The sequence below is a fragment of the Felis catus genome, chromosome D3 (genome assembly GCF_018350175.1).
Source record: "Felis catus isolate Fca126 chromosome D3, F.catus_Fca126_mat1.0, whole genome shotgun sequence".
NCBI lineage: Eukaryota > Metazoa > Chordata > Mammalia > Carnivora > Felidae > Felis > Felis catus.
In genome coordinates this window covers 19,009,262-19,022,034 of record NC_058379.1, presented here as the reverse complement: position 1 = coordinate 19,022,034, position 12,773 = coordinate 19,009,262, and the positions used below count along the sequence as shown (strand labels likewise).

At 41.0% G+C, this 12,773-nt stretch overlaps 1 protein-coding gene across 8 annotated transcripts in view; it reads right to left on the bottom strand.

The window, feature by feature from the left end:
- CABIN1 (calcineurin binding protein 1) overlaps nt 1–12,773 on the bottom strand; it is a 153,784-nt gene extending 141,011 nt beyond the window's left edge. The window contains exons 1-2 of one of the 8 annotated variants that reach the window (XM_006938636.5): nt 12,685–12,773; nt 318–458 (exon numbers count right to left, since the gene is read on the bottom strand). The gene's annotated coding sequence lies outside the window, so the exon portion shown is untranslated. Of the gene's footprint in view, nt 1–317; nt 459–11,877; nt 12,114–12,286; nt 12,645–12,684 lie in introns of those variants that run through there. The other 7 variants (XM_045042108.1, XM_019814696.3, XM_006938634.5 and 4 more) reach the window with 7 other exon arrangements.

Genomic DNA, 12,773 nt, shown 5'->3' with positions numbered 1-12,773 from the left:
GTTATGTTGATTATTCTTCAATCATAAAATACACTAAAGTACTGATAGCTGCTACAACATGAATCAACCTTGATGCTAAATGAAAGAAGCCAGTCACAAAAGGCCACATGTTGTCTGATTCCATTTACATGCAATGTCTAGAACAGGCAAATCTACAGAAACAGAAAGTGGATAATGGGCAGCAGGAGAGGGGCAAATGGGGAGTAACTACTAATAGGTACAGGATTTCTTTCTAGGGGGATGAAAATGTTCTAAAATTGGTCATGGTGACAGTTACACAACTCTGTGAACACACTGAAAACTACTGACTTACATACCTCACATAGGTGAACTACACGGTATGTGAATTACATGCTGTCATTAAACAAAGAGATGACAGGAACTTGGATGGGGCAGTGGTAGTGGACAGAAGGCACGCACTCCAGGAGGCAGGCTCACAGGACTCAGCACCGGGGAGCCTGGAGGGAACAGAAGGTTTCTGGATAACACCAAGGGTTCTGGCCTGAGGGGCTGGGACAGAGGGCATCCCCAAACAAGCCAGATAGGGCCAAAAGAGGAATCAGAAAAAGTCCTATCTGAGATGCTGGCAGAAAGAAGGCCCTGGAAGGATCCAGCAGTGGGAGCAAGCCCAGGCATACAGACTGAATGCACGTTCCACCCCTGTAACTTAAAAGGACTGCTACTGTTGCCAACGGCACCACAGCAATGATTTGTAGTAGGGCTTCCACACTGGGTTCTGAGTTCTCCAAGGATTCTTACAAGAAAGGAAGTACAGTCTTTTCACCTACAAGGAAGATTCAAACATCCCCTAGGCTAACAGCTATTTTATCTCCTGGGTTCTATATTTAGGAAAAAAGAATATTTCTACTAAGTCTGGAAATTGCTGCTTCACCATAAGCTATGCCATGTTAGACACTGTGACCACCACACAATACGGAAAAAAAAAAAAGAGAGAGAGAGAGAGAGAGAGAGAGAGAGAGACAGTAAAGTAGAAATTATATGATTAAAACTCTGCATCTAAACTATTATTTAAGGGACACCTGGTGGCTTAGTCGGTTAAGTGACTGACTCTTGATTTCAACTCAAGTCATGATCTCACAGTTTGTGAAATGGAACCCTGTAAGATTCTCTCTCCCCGTCTCTGCTCCTCCACTGCTTGTGCGCTCTCTCTCTCTCTCTTTCTCTCTCTCTCTCTCTCTCTCAAAATAAATAAAATCAACAACAACAAAACATACACACATAGAAAACAACACGCTTTGGCAAGAACGTAGAGAAATTAGAACCCTCGTGCACTGCTGTGGAAAACAGTATGGCAGTTCCTCAAAAATTTAAACCTAAGGTGACCTTATGCCTCAGCATTTCCACATCTGGGTCTATACACAAAAGAACTGAAAGCAAGGGTAAACAATTATAAATTGGGGTAAAGAGTGCAGGGAGGGTGGTGCTGACACCTAACCATAGGCCCCCAACCAGCTCCCCACAGGGCAGGTGCTAGCTCCAGGTCACAGCAAGTCTTCCCAGACGCCACCTGAACCCCATGCAGAAAAAAACGAGAGGAGGACCCAGAGATGTCTGAGGGATCAGGTCTCTGTGTAGCAGCAGCGGGACCCACGTCCATAGGTGGGAGAACATCGGCCCAGGGCCGACCTACTCCTGAAGGAGGAGAGCTTGCCTGTTCTTGCTCAGCAGCACCTAGCAGGAAGGTACCTAACAACTACCGGGATTGTGCCAGATGGGCCAGTACCTTCCCCTGGGGCTTCTGTGTCCCCCAGGACCAGGATGAACGCAGGTTCCATTTCAGAGCTGACAGGAGACACCTCCTCAGGACAGAATGAATGAAAGATAACCAGCCAAACTGGAGGGAAAACCATGTGCTCCAAGTCAAGAGAGAGGTTTCTGGTCCCACCTGCTGCCTAAGTCCCTGCCCACCCCTCTGCCCACCTGCCTCCATAAGGAAAGCCCCTAGACTCCCCTAGTGCTCCCTGGGTACTACAGTCAGGGCCAGGAAACCCTCGAGGAGCCCATGGTGCCAAAGAGAAAATAGAACCTTCAAGCTTCCTAATTGTTTTGAAATTGCTAAAATCCATACTAAAACTCAAGCTAATTGTCCCCGCTGGAAAGGGCTCCTGGGCTAACTTTAACATAATCTAAAAATACAGTACCTTCCACTCCTCTACCTCTATAGTCTATCCCAGACACTTATAAGGCATATTTGCATTATCTCACTTAAACTTAAAACAGCCTCTGGAAAGATTACTGGGCTTAGGGTCCTATTTTTCTTCTAGCACTGTGACTTCAGGCATGTCAGCCAGTCCCTTATGCCTCAGTTTCCTATTCTGCAAAATGGGTATGATAATGCATATCTCATAAGGCTGGCAGTCGGGAGGGCTGGACACAGATACATACTGGAAGTGAGGCATATTTGTAAGTGTTCATACATTTCAAGAGGAACCTAAAAAAGTGATCCTCACAAAGACTCATGCACATTAGTCCCAGGAGACCAGCATCCCCTCTGCCATAGCCCCTCAATTCCATCCGATCATTACCACTCTTCCTCAGCCCCCTCAATTCCCAGTAGCAAAATAAAGAGTGAGTCAGAATACTGTACTCTAATACACATTGAGAGAACTGTGGAGACTCTGTAACACAGACTGTTTTACTTTACTTCTGCCAAAATAGTACATAATAATTATTATCTTAAAACTGGCCTTGGATTTTTAAATATCAGTACATATAAGAATTTTTTACCTAAGACATAAAAATAAAGCTTTTCAAAACTGAAAATCTTATACTGATTTAATACAGCAAGAGTACGTTCTAAATTTCCTCTACACACTCTCACCTCTGCACTGGAATTACCCAGTCTCTGGGTCTCTCCCACCTACCAGCCTATAAGCTCCTGAACAGTCCTGTCTTTATCTTTTGTACCAATAGAGTACTCCATCAAGGAATGAGCAAGCAAATGAGTGGTATCTAGGCAGCTTGTCTGATTTAGTAGAAGACATTTAATTTCTCAGTCAAATCTTTCTCAAAGACCAGCATCTGTCACTCACAGGATGCCCCCTGTAGGGCAAGCCAAGTTGCAGAAGCCACATAGAGGAACAGCTCACTGATGGCTTTGGTAACACTGTGAACTGTAACATTCCTGAGTAAAGAGAAGCATTCCCATCTCAACCCAAAAGGGACTTCATCAAGGAGCTTCCCCTCTGATGTGGCCCCTACTGCACATGATCATCACACACTGTGTTCTCCATTTACGATTAAAAAAAAAATTTTAGAAAACGAGGAATGAAAGGAAACTTCCTCAATCTGACAAAAAGCATTTACCAAAAAAGCTACAGCTAACATTATACTTAACCATAAGACTGAATGCTTTGCCCCCTAAGATAAGGAACAAGGCAAGGACATCCACTCTTATCACTCCTATTCAACAGTATACCAGAAATGCTAGCCACTATAATAAGGCAAGAAAAAGAAATAAAAACAAAAAGAGATAATTAAAAAGGAAGAAATGAAACTGTCCATATTCACAAATGATGTAACTGTCTACATAGAATATCCAAAAATATCTATAAAACACTAAGTTTTTTTTTTTTTTTAACGTTTATTTATTTTTGAGACAGAGAGAGACAGAGCATGAATGGGGGAGGGGCAGAGAGAGAGGGAGACACAGAATCCGAAGCAGGCTCCAGGCTCTGAGCCATCAGCCCAGAGTCCAATGCAGGGATCGAACTCACGGACCGCAAGATCATGACCTGAGTTTAAGTCGGACACTTAACCAACTGAGCCACCCAGGCGCCCCCAAAACCCTAAGTTTAATAAGCATCAAGTGGGTTTAGCAAAGCCACAGGGTAAAGGTCAACACCCACAAAGTGACTGTATTTCTATACATTAGCAACAAACAAATGGAGATCAAAATAGAAAAAAAAATATGTCACAACAGTTGCAAAAAAATAAATAGGTACATATCTAAAAAATATATATATGGGGCGCCTGGCTGGCTCAGTAGGTTAAGCATCTGACTCTGGATTTTAGCTCAGGTCATGATCTCATGGATCTCCCTCTCTTTCTCCCCCTCCCCTGCTCGCTCACATGCACACATGTGCACATTCTCTCTAAAATAAAATAAAATATGCTATGGAATTTAAAAAATATACACCAAATAACATAGCAACCAACTCTCTGCAACAAAAACCACAGGAGATGCTAGGACACATAAATAAAAATGCACTAATAATAATAAATTTGACTCACCACTCTCAGTATAAGACAGGCCAAATGGAGAAAAAAAAATAAGTTAAGGAGATAGAAGATCTAAACGACAAAACAATTATAGAACTTACAGATGTATATCACTCTATACCCAGCTAACATAGACTACACATTTTCCAGTGCTCACAGCATGTTCACAGACTTCTCTTAAGTCACAGAGAAAACTTTATAAAGTACAATTAAATCTTAAAATATCTCTGATCACAATAAATTAAAACTGGAATTTAGTAATACTACAACCACCACCATGAACAACAACCAAAGACAGGTCCTTCTATCTAAAAATTTAAGAACCTCCACAACTTTTGGATGAAAGGAAATGCAATTAAAATTGGAGAAATTTTAATGAAATACTAACAATAAAAACACAAATATTCATATATGTGAAAACACAATAAAATCATCTAAGGACAGGGGGGGATCGTATTATTATCTCCAAAGAAGAGAAAGCCTTTAACAAAATTCAACACCCCTCATGATAAAAAGCACTCAAGAAAATAAAAATTGAAGGATACTTTGTTATATACACTAGTCCTAAAACCAAATCTTACTTAATGGAGAAACACTAAAGGCATTTCCATTAATATCAGGAACAAAGTAAGGATGCCCATTATGTCTGCTACTATCCACCACTGTACATAGTTTATTAGCATTGCCATAAGAAAAGGGAAACCATTTAGAGGTATAAGAATGGGTAAAGAAGAGGTAAAACAATCTTTAATTTCAGACAATATAATAAAATACCTGGAAAACCCCAACACCAACGATAAAACTTAATAATAAAAGAACTCAATGAAGTAGCATGATAGAAAATTAACATAGAAAAATCAATAGTGTTCACATAAAAAATAAACAGAAGACATTATGATAGAGAAAAATCCTGTTTATAGTAAGAAGATGATTAAATATTTAGAAATTAAGTTAACAAGAAATGTGCAACCTATGCAAGGAAAATCTTAAAACACTACCAAAAGACACTAAATTTGAACAAATGGAATGACAACCTAAGACGTTCTTAGACAGAACTCAATATTATAAAGATGTCAGTTCTAAGTTACTTTATAAAATCAATGCAATACAAATAAAAATATCAACGAGATACTAGACAAGTTGATACTAAAGTTCATATAGAAAAACAAGCATGTAAGACAGCTAGGAAAACAGTGAAGAAGAAGAGCTACAAGAGGGGGATAAGCCCTACCATTAAAGAATACTGTATGAAGCCTTAGTACTTAAAAGAGCAGTACTGATACATGCATGATACAGAAATCATGCCCAAACTCAAGTACATATAAAAATTTTAAATATGGCAAAGGTGGGGGCACCTGGGCGGCTCAGTTGGCTGAGTGCCCAACTCTTGATTTTGGCTGAGGTCATGGTCTCAGGGTTCTTGAGATCGAGCCCAGCATCAGATCAGACTCTGCACTAACAGCACAGAGCCTGCTTGAGATTCTCTCTCTTCTTCTCTCTCTGCCCCTCCCCCCCACATGCGGGCCCGCGTGCGCGCACACACACACACACACACTCTCTCTCTCTCACAAAAGAAATAAATAAACATTAAAAAAATAAAATAAAAATAAAACATGGGAGGGGCACCTACTTGGCTAAATCAGTCAAGCATCTGACTCTTTTGATTTTGGCTCAGGTCATGATCTCACAGTTGGTGAGACTGGGCTCCAGGGTCAGGCTCTGCACTGCCAGTGCAGAGCCTGTTTGGGTTTCTCTCTCCCTCTCTCTCTCCCTCTCCCCTCCACCTGCTCTCTCTCTCACAGTAAACATTTAAAAATAATGATAAAGGGGTGCCTGGGTGGCTCAGTCGGTTAAGTGTCCGACTTCAGCTCAGGTCATGATCTCGCCAGTTGTGAGTTTGAGACCCTCCCACATCCAACTCTGTGCTGACAGCTCAGAGCCTGGAGCCTGCTTCAGATTCTGTGTTTCCCTCTCTCTGCCCCTCTGCCACTCACACTCTGTCTCTGTCATTCTCTCAAAAATAAAAATACACATTAAAAAAATTTTAATAATAAAATAAAATATAGCAAAGGTAGTATCTCAAGTCACTGGGGTCAAAATGAACTCTGTAGTAAGACTTGCTCGGAAAAATTGGTAACCATTTGGAAAAGGATAAAATTAGATCCTTACCTCACCCCATATACATAAATAAACTCCAAATGGATTAGGGATCTAAATGAAAACCAAAGGAACCATACAAATACTAGAAGAAAATATGGATGAGTCCCTCTTTAACTTTGTATATGGAAAGGCTTTCTCACCATGATTTAAAATCCAAAGGCAGTGAAAAAAAAAGATTAATATATTTAACTACATAAAAATGGTTTTAAATTTTGGGGTGTCTGGGTGGTCAGTCAATTAAGCATCAGACTTCGGTTCAAGTCATGATCTCCTGCTTCATGAGTTCTAGCCCCACATAGGGCTCTCTGCTGTCAGCACAAAGCCCACTTCAGATCCTCTGTGCCCCTCTCTCTGCCCCTCCCCCACTCGCACTCGGTCTCTCTCTCTCAAAAATAAATAAACATTTGGCGCACCTGGGTGGCGCAGTCGGTTAAGCGTCCGACTTCAGCCAGGTCATGATCTCACGGTCCGTGAGTTCGAGCCCCGCATCAGGCTCTGGGCTGATGGCTCAGAGCCTGGAGCCTGTTTCCGATTCTGTGTCTCCCTCTCTCTCTGCCCCTCCCCCGTTCATGCTCTGTCTCTCTCTGTCCCCAAAATAAATAAACGTTGAAAAAAACAATTTTTTTTTAAATAAATAAACATTTAAAAGAAAAAGAAGAAGATTTGTGGTTATCAGAGGTAGGGGAGGGAAGTGGAGAGAATTGGATGAATGCGGCCAAAAGGTACAAACTTCCAGTTATAAGTAAGTACTAGGGATAACTATAGTTAACACTGCTGTATGGTATATTGTGAAAGTTAAGAGAGTAAATTCTAAGAGTTCTTATCACAAAGGAAAAACATTTTTTTTCTTTTTTTTTTTTGTATCTATATGAGATGAGATGATGGATGTTAAGACTTATTGTGGTAATCATTTCACAATACATATAGGTCAAGTCATTATGCTATATGCCTTAAACCTGAATAGTGCTATATGTCAACTATACCTCAATAAAATTAAATAATTTTTTAATTAGAAAAAAAAATTTTTAATCAGAAAAAAGAAGTCATAAGTCAACTGATAAATTGGGAGAAAATATTTGCAACATATACTGTAGACAAATACGTAAAGAGCTCTTAAAAACTTAACAGACACAGCATTATTCACAATAGTCAAAAGGTAGAAGCAACCAAGTAAGTGCCCACTCATAGATGAATGGAGAAACAAAATGTGGTATATAAATACAATGCAGTATTATTCAGCCTTAAAAAGGAAGGACATTCTGACACATGCTACCACACAGATGAACGGTGAAGACATTATGCTTAGTGAAATAAGTGAGCACAAAATGACAGTGTATGATTCCACTTATGTGAGGTACCTAAAGCAGTCAAATTCATAGAGACAGAAAGTAATATGGTGGTTGCCAGGGGCTGGGGGAGGGGAGGAACAGGGAGTGTTTAACAGGTACAGGGTTTTAATTTCAGAAGATGAAAAAAAGTTCTGGAGATGGACGGTGGTAATGGTTGCATAACAGTGTTGATGTCTTAATGTCATCAAACTGTACACTTAAAAATACTTCAAAAATTAAATTTCACATTAAGTATGTTATACAATAAGCAAAGAAAAAAAACTAGAAAAATAGGGAAAATATATAAACAAACAATTCACAAAAACAGACATTCAACTGGCTATCAAACATATGAAAAAATGCTCACACCCGTTTATAATTAGAGAAATGCAAATTAAAACAACATAGTATGAGACACTATGTCTATCATACTATCACTATCACTGCCAAAAATTAAAATTAATGGGAAAAAAAAGCAGAAAGGGAAACAAACCACAAGAGACTCTTAATGATAGAGAACAAACTGAGGGTTGATAGCGGGGGGCGGTGGGGGGGGGCAGCGGTGGTATTAAAAAGGGCACTTGGAGTGCCTGCATGGCTCAGTCAGTTAAGCATCCGACTTCAACTCAGGTCATGATCTCAGGGTTGGTGAGTTTGAGGCCCGCGTCGGGCTCTGTGCTGACACCTTAGTGCCTGAAGCCTGCTTCAGATTGTGCCTCCTTCTCTCTTTGTCCCTTCCCAGTTTGTGCTCTTTCTCTCTCTCTCTCTCTCTCTCTCTCTCTCTCTCTCTCTCTCTAAAGTAAATAAACATTTAAAAAATTTTAAAAACAAAAAGGGCACCTGTTGTGATAAGCACTGGATGTTGTAAGTGATGAATCATTTAATTCTACTCCTGAAACCAATATTGCACTGTATGTTAACTAAAATTTAAATTCATTAAATTAAAGTTAACAAATTTTAATTGTTGGAGAGGTTGTCAGGAAACAGGCATTATTTTCATACATTGTTGATGGGAATGCCAACTAGCACAACCACTCTCGAGGGGAATTTGACAAGAGCTAACAAAACTACAAATGCCCTGACGTTTCAATCCAGCAATTCCACTTCTAGGAATCAATCTTGAAGATGTACCTCCAATAATATGAAATACATACACACAGGGTTATTCATTCCAACATTGTTTGTAATTTCAAGAGACTGGAAACAACCTAAATGACTACAGATAGTGTAGTGGATGAATAAACTATGGTACATCCATACAATGAAGTAATATGTAGCTGTAAAAATTAATGAGGAAATGTTTATAGAGCAGTATTCATAATAACCAAAAATAGAAATAATCCAAATGTCCATCAACTGATAAATGGATAAATAAAAAGTAATGAACACTGACAACAGGATGAACCATGAAAACATTATGCTAAGTGAAAGAAGCGAGTCACAGACCACATCTTGCATGATCCCATTAATAAGAAATATCCAGGAAAGGCAAATCTATATAGACAGAAAGTATTTGTGACCATCTCGACATAGGGGGTAGACAGTGAGAAGTCTTCTAACAGGTACAGGGTTTCTTTTTGGGGTGACAAAATGCTCTAAAATTGATTGTGGTGATGCTCACACAACTCTATGAATATTAAAAACCACTGAATTGTATGTAAAGTTCATCTCAATAAATAGGCAAATTTTATCTCAATAAAACTTTTTAAAAATGAATAAGATCTCTATGAACTCATACAGGAGGATTTTCAAGACATTGTTAAGTGACAAAAGGAAACACAATTATCTTTAGCATGCCACCTTTCATATATAAAAGAAGAGGAGCTAAGAAATTACATGACCATCTATTCATTTGTGCAAAAGAAAGGATAATCCAGACACCAAAGAGATCAGTTAGCTGCAGGGGATAAGTGGGAAAGGGGTGAAAGGTGGAGGAGAACAGGGACAAGGTGGCAGGAGCGGGAGAGTGAGTGACACTTTCCAGAGTATACCTTTGTTACAGTTCTTTCTTACTCTTAGAAGCACAGTCATGTTTCCCACTCGAAAAATAATTAAAACCAACTAAGTTCCAGGGGGAACCCAAAATGTAATATAAACATTAACAATGAACCTACTGCATTACAAATTACATAACCACACTGAAGGGCATAACAAAGAATTACGATTCCAGAATAGGGGTAGAGAGTACACAAGATAAGCCTGGAACAGGGGCGCTTGGGTGGCTCAGCTGGTTAAGTGGGTTAAGCAACCAACTCTTGATTTAGACTCAGGTCATGATCTCGCAGTTCGTGATCCAAGCCCTGTGTAAGGCTCTGCGCTGAAAGTGCAGAGCCTGCTTGGGATTCTCCCTCTCCCTCTCTCTACCCCTCCCCTGTGCTCATGCTCGGTCTCTCTCTCTGCCTCAAAATAAATAAACAAATATGAAAAAGAAATTTAAAAAAAAAGATAAGCCTGGAACATCTTGTGGTGCCAGAAAATAAGTAAATCCTCCAAAAAAATGGTGAGGATCCATTGACACAGATACTTACTAACTAGAAAGAGAAAGTAACTTTATAGTATAGAAACCTAGCAGATACCAACTAAACCAAGCAATCAAGACAAACATCACCAGTAATAAGACCTATCAGCATCTTGAACTCCTTGATATGACACACTGAGGACAACACAATGTTTGTATCATTCTGGCCAAAAACGCATGGCCTCACTCCAATCACGAGAAAATATGAGACAAATCCAAGTTGAAGGATATTAGACAAAATAACTGATCAGTACTCTTGAAAAATGTCAAGACCAAGAAAGACAAGACTAAGTAATTAAGGATGAAGGAGCAGTTACTAAATGCAATGAGAAGTTAGATAGGATCACAGAATGAAAAATAGAACATTGTGCAAAACTGGTGATATTCAAACTAGGTTAATGGCTGAGTTAATAAAACTGTACCAATATTAGTTTCCTGTTCTTGATAGTTCCATCATGATTATGTAAGATGTGAATATTAGGGAAAGGAGGGTGATGGACAGAAGGAAACTCTGTATTACTGTTGCAACTCTTCTCTAAACCTAAAATTAGTTTAAAATAAACAATATAAAAAGAAATAGCCATTTGAGATTATGTATTCATCATCTGTAAGGACTGTGAGGATGGGGACCATGTCTGTATTGTTCACCACAAACCCCAGAAACCCACTAGCAGGAGGGAAAAAAAAAAAAAAAAAAAAAGCAGCTATTGAATAAAGAAAGAAAATATCTATTCATTTCTCAGCCTCCCAGCCCAGCAATCATATTATCCCAGAATAGCACATTCAGGAGTTTAACCTCACAAATTTCCAAACTCTTTAGGCTATGGTTTCCACAACCTTAAGAACACATAAAGAACAGCACACTTTGAGTACCTCGGCACCCTGACCCAGTCAGTGATAAGCAGTGGTGTTTCCTGACATGCTCTGGTCTGGGAGTCAGGAGGCCTAGGTCTTGGGCCACATTGTGGCACTACCTGGCTGTGGCATAAGAGGCCCCTCGCTGGGTCCCATTTTCCTCTACCCTAGGAGGCTTTCGCCTACTGTGTTCATACAGCCCAGGAGCAAAGAATGGTTTTGACATTTTTAAATGGATGAAAAAATTTGTGACACATGAAAATTATATAAAAATTACATAAAATTCAAATTTCAGTGTCCATAAATAAGGTTTTATTGGAATACTGCCACTGGTGTACCTATTGTCTCTGCATGTATCCACTACACAATGCCAGAACTGAGTTGGGGTGCCTGGGTGGCTCAGTCCATTGAGCATTAAGCATCGACTTCAGCTCAGGTCATGTCTGGTCATGATCTCACAGTTCGTGAGTTCGAGCCCCACATTGGGCTCTGTGCTGACAGCTCAGAGCCTGGAGCCTCCTTCAGATTCTGTGTCTCCCTCTCCCTCTGCACGCCACCCCCAGGCCCCCGGCCGGTGCACCCGCTCTCTCGCTCTCCCTCAAAAATAAATAAACATTAAAAAAAAAAATTAAAAAACAAAAACAATGCCAGAACTAAGTAGACAGAGCAGGCCTCCTATGCTAAGCCTAAAATACTATTATAATTATGTTTATTACATTCACAACATATTATGATATAATTACATGTTAATATTATAAATATTATTACACTTACAACTGAAGTTTGCCAACCTCTGAAGGAAGTCTTTGACCCATAGATCCATAGTAACACAGGCCCCAAAGAGTTAAGTGGCTCCAAAGTCACTTGTGCAAGACACCTGAGAGTGTCAGTAGACTCTATCTAGCCAAGGTCCTCCTCCTCCTCCTGGGAGGCAGTGCAGTCAAGATATTCAGTCTGGCTGGCTCAGTCGGTAGAGCATGCAGCTCTTGATCTCGGGGTTGAAAGTTCCAGCCCCATATTGGGTGTCGAGATTACTAAAAAATAAAATCTTAAAAAAAAAAAAAATGTTTTTGTCTAGACTTCGTCTGACCCACTAGTTAGCTAGCTGACTCTGAACAAGTCCCTTCCCCTCGCCTCGGTCTCAGTTTCCACCCGTGTAAATGGCGCTAATAACAGCACTCACCTCGCAGGGCTGCTGTGAAGGTGAAGAGAAAGGACGTCAGTAGAGGGTTAGCACCGGGCTCAGCACCCGGCGGACGTAAAATCAATGGTGGCTCCTGCTGCTGTCACTGAAAACCACTCCCGAGGCTGGAGCCCCGTCCTAGGCACCCGAGGATGGCGACCATGGCCCTGAAGAGGCCCACGAGACAGCCTGGAGGCCGGGCCTCACCGCTCCCGCTCTCTGGCCTCGGTTTCCCCGACTGTGCCACTCAGACTACCAGAGGCGCCCCCTGCGTCGACACCAGCCTCGGCCCGTCCGCCCGCCGCCCCTCAAGCTCGCGCCCCCGCTGCTGCTGCTGGTTCGGCAGAGCCGCACCCCCACCAGAGGGATGCCCCCAAACCTGCAGTCCTGGAACTCACCAGGCGTCTCCACGGCAACGGCCTGCCTGCCGCGACCCCCGAGCCGGCTGGCCGCCCGCCTGACAATAAGGCGCTTTCCCATTGGCTCC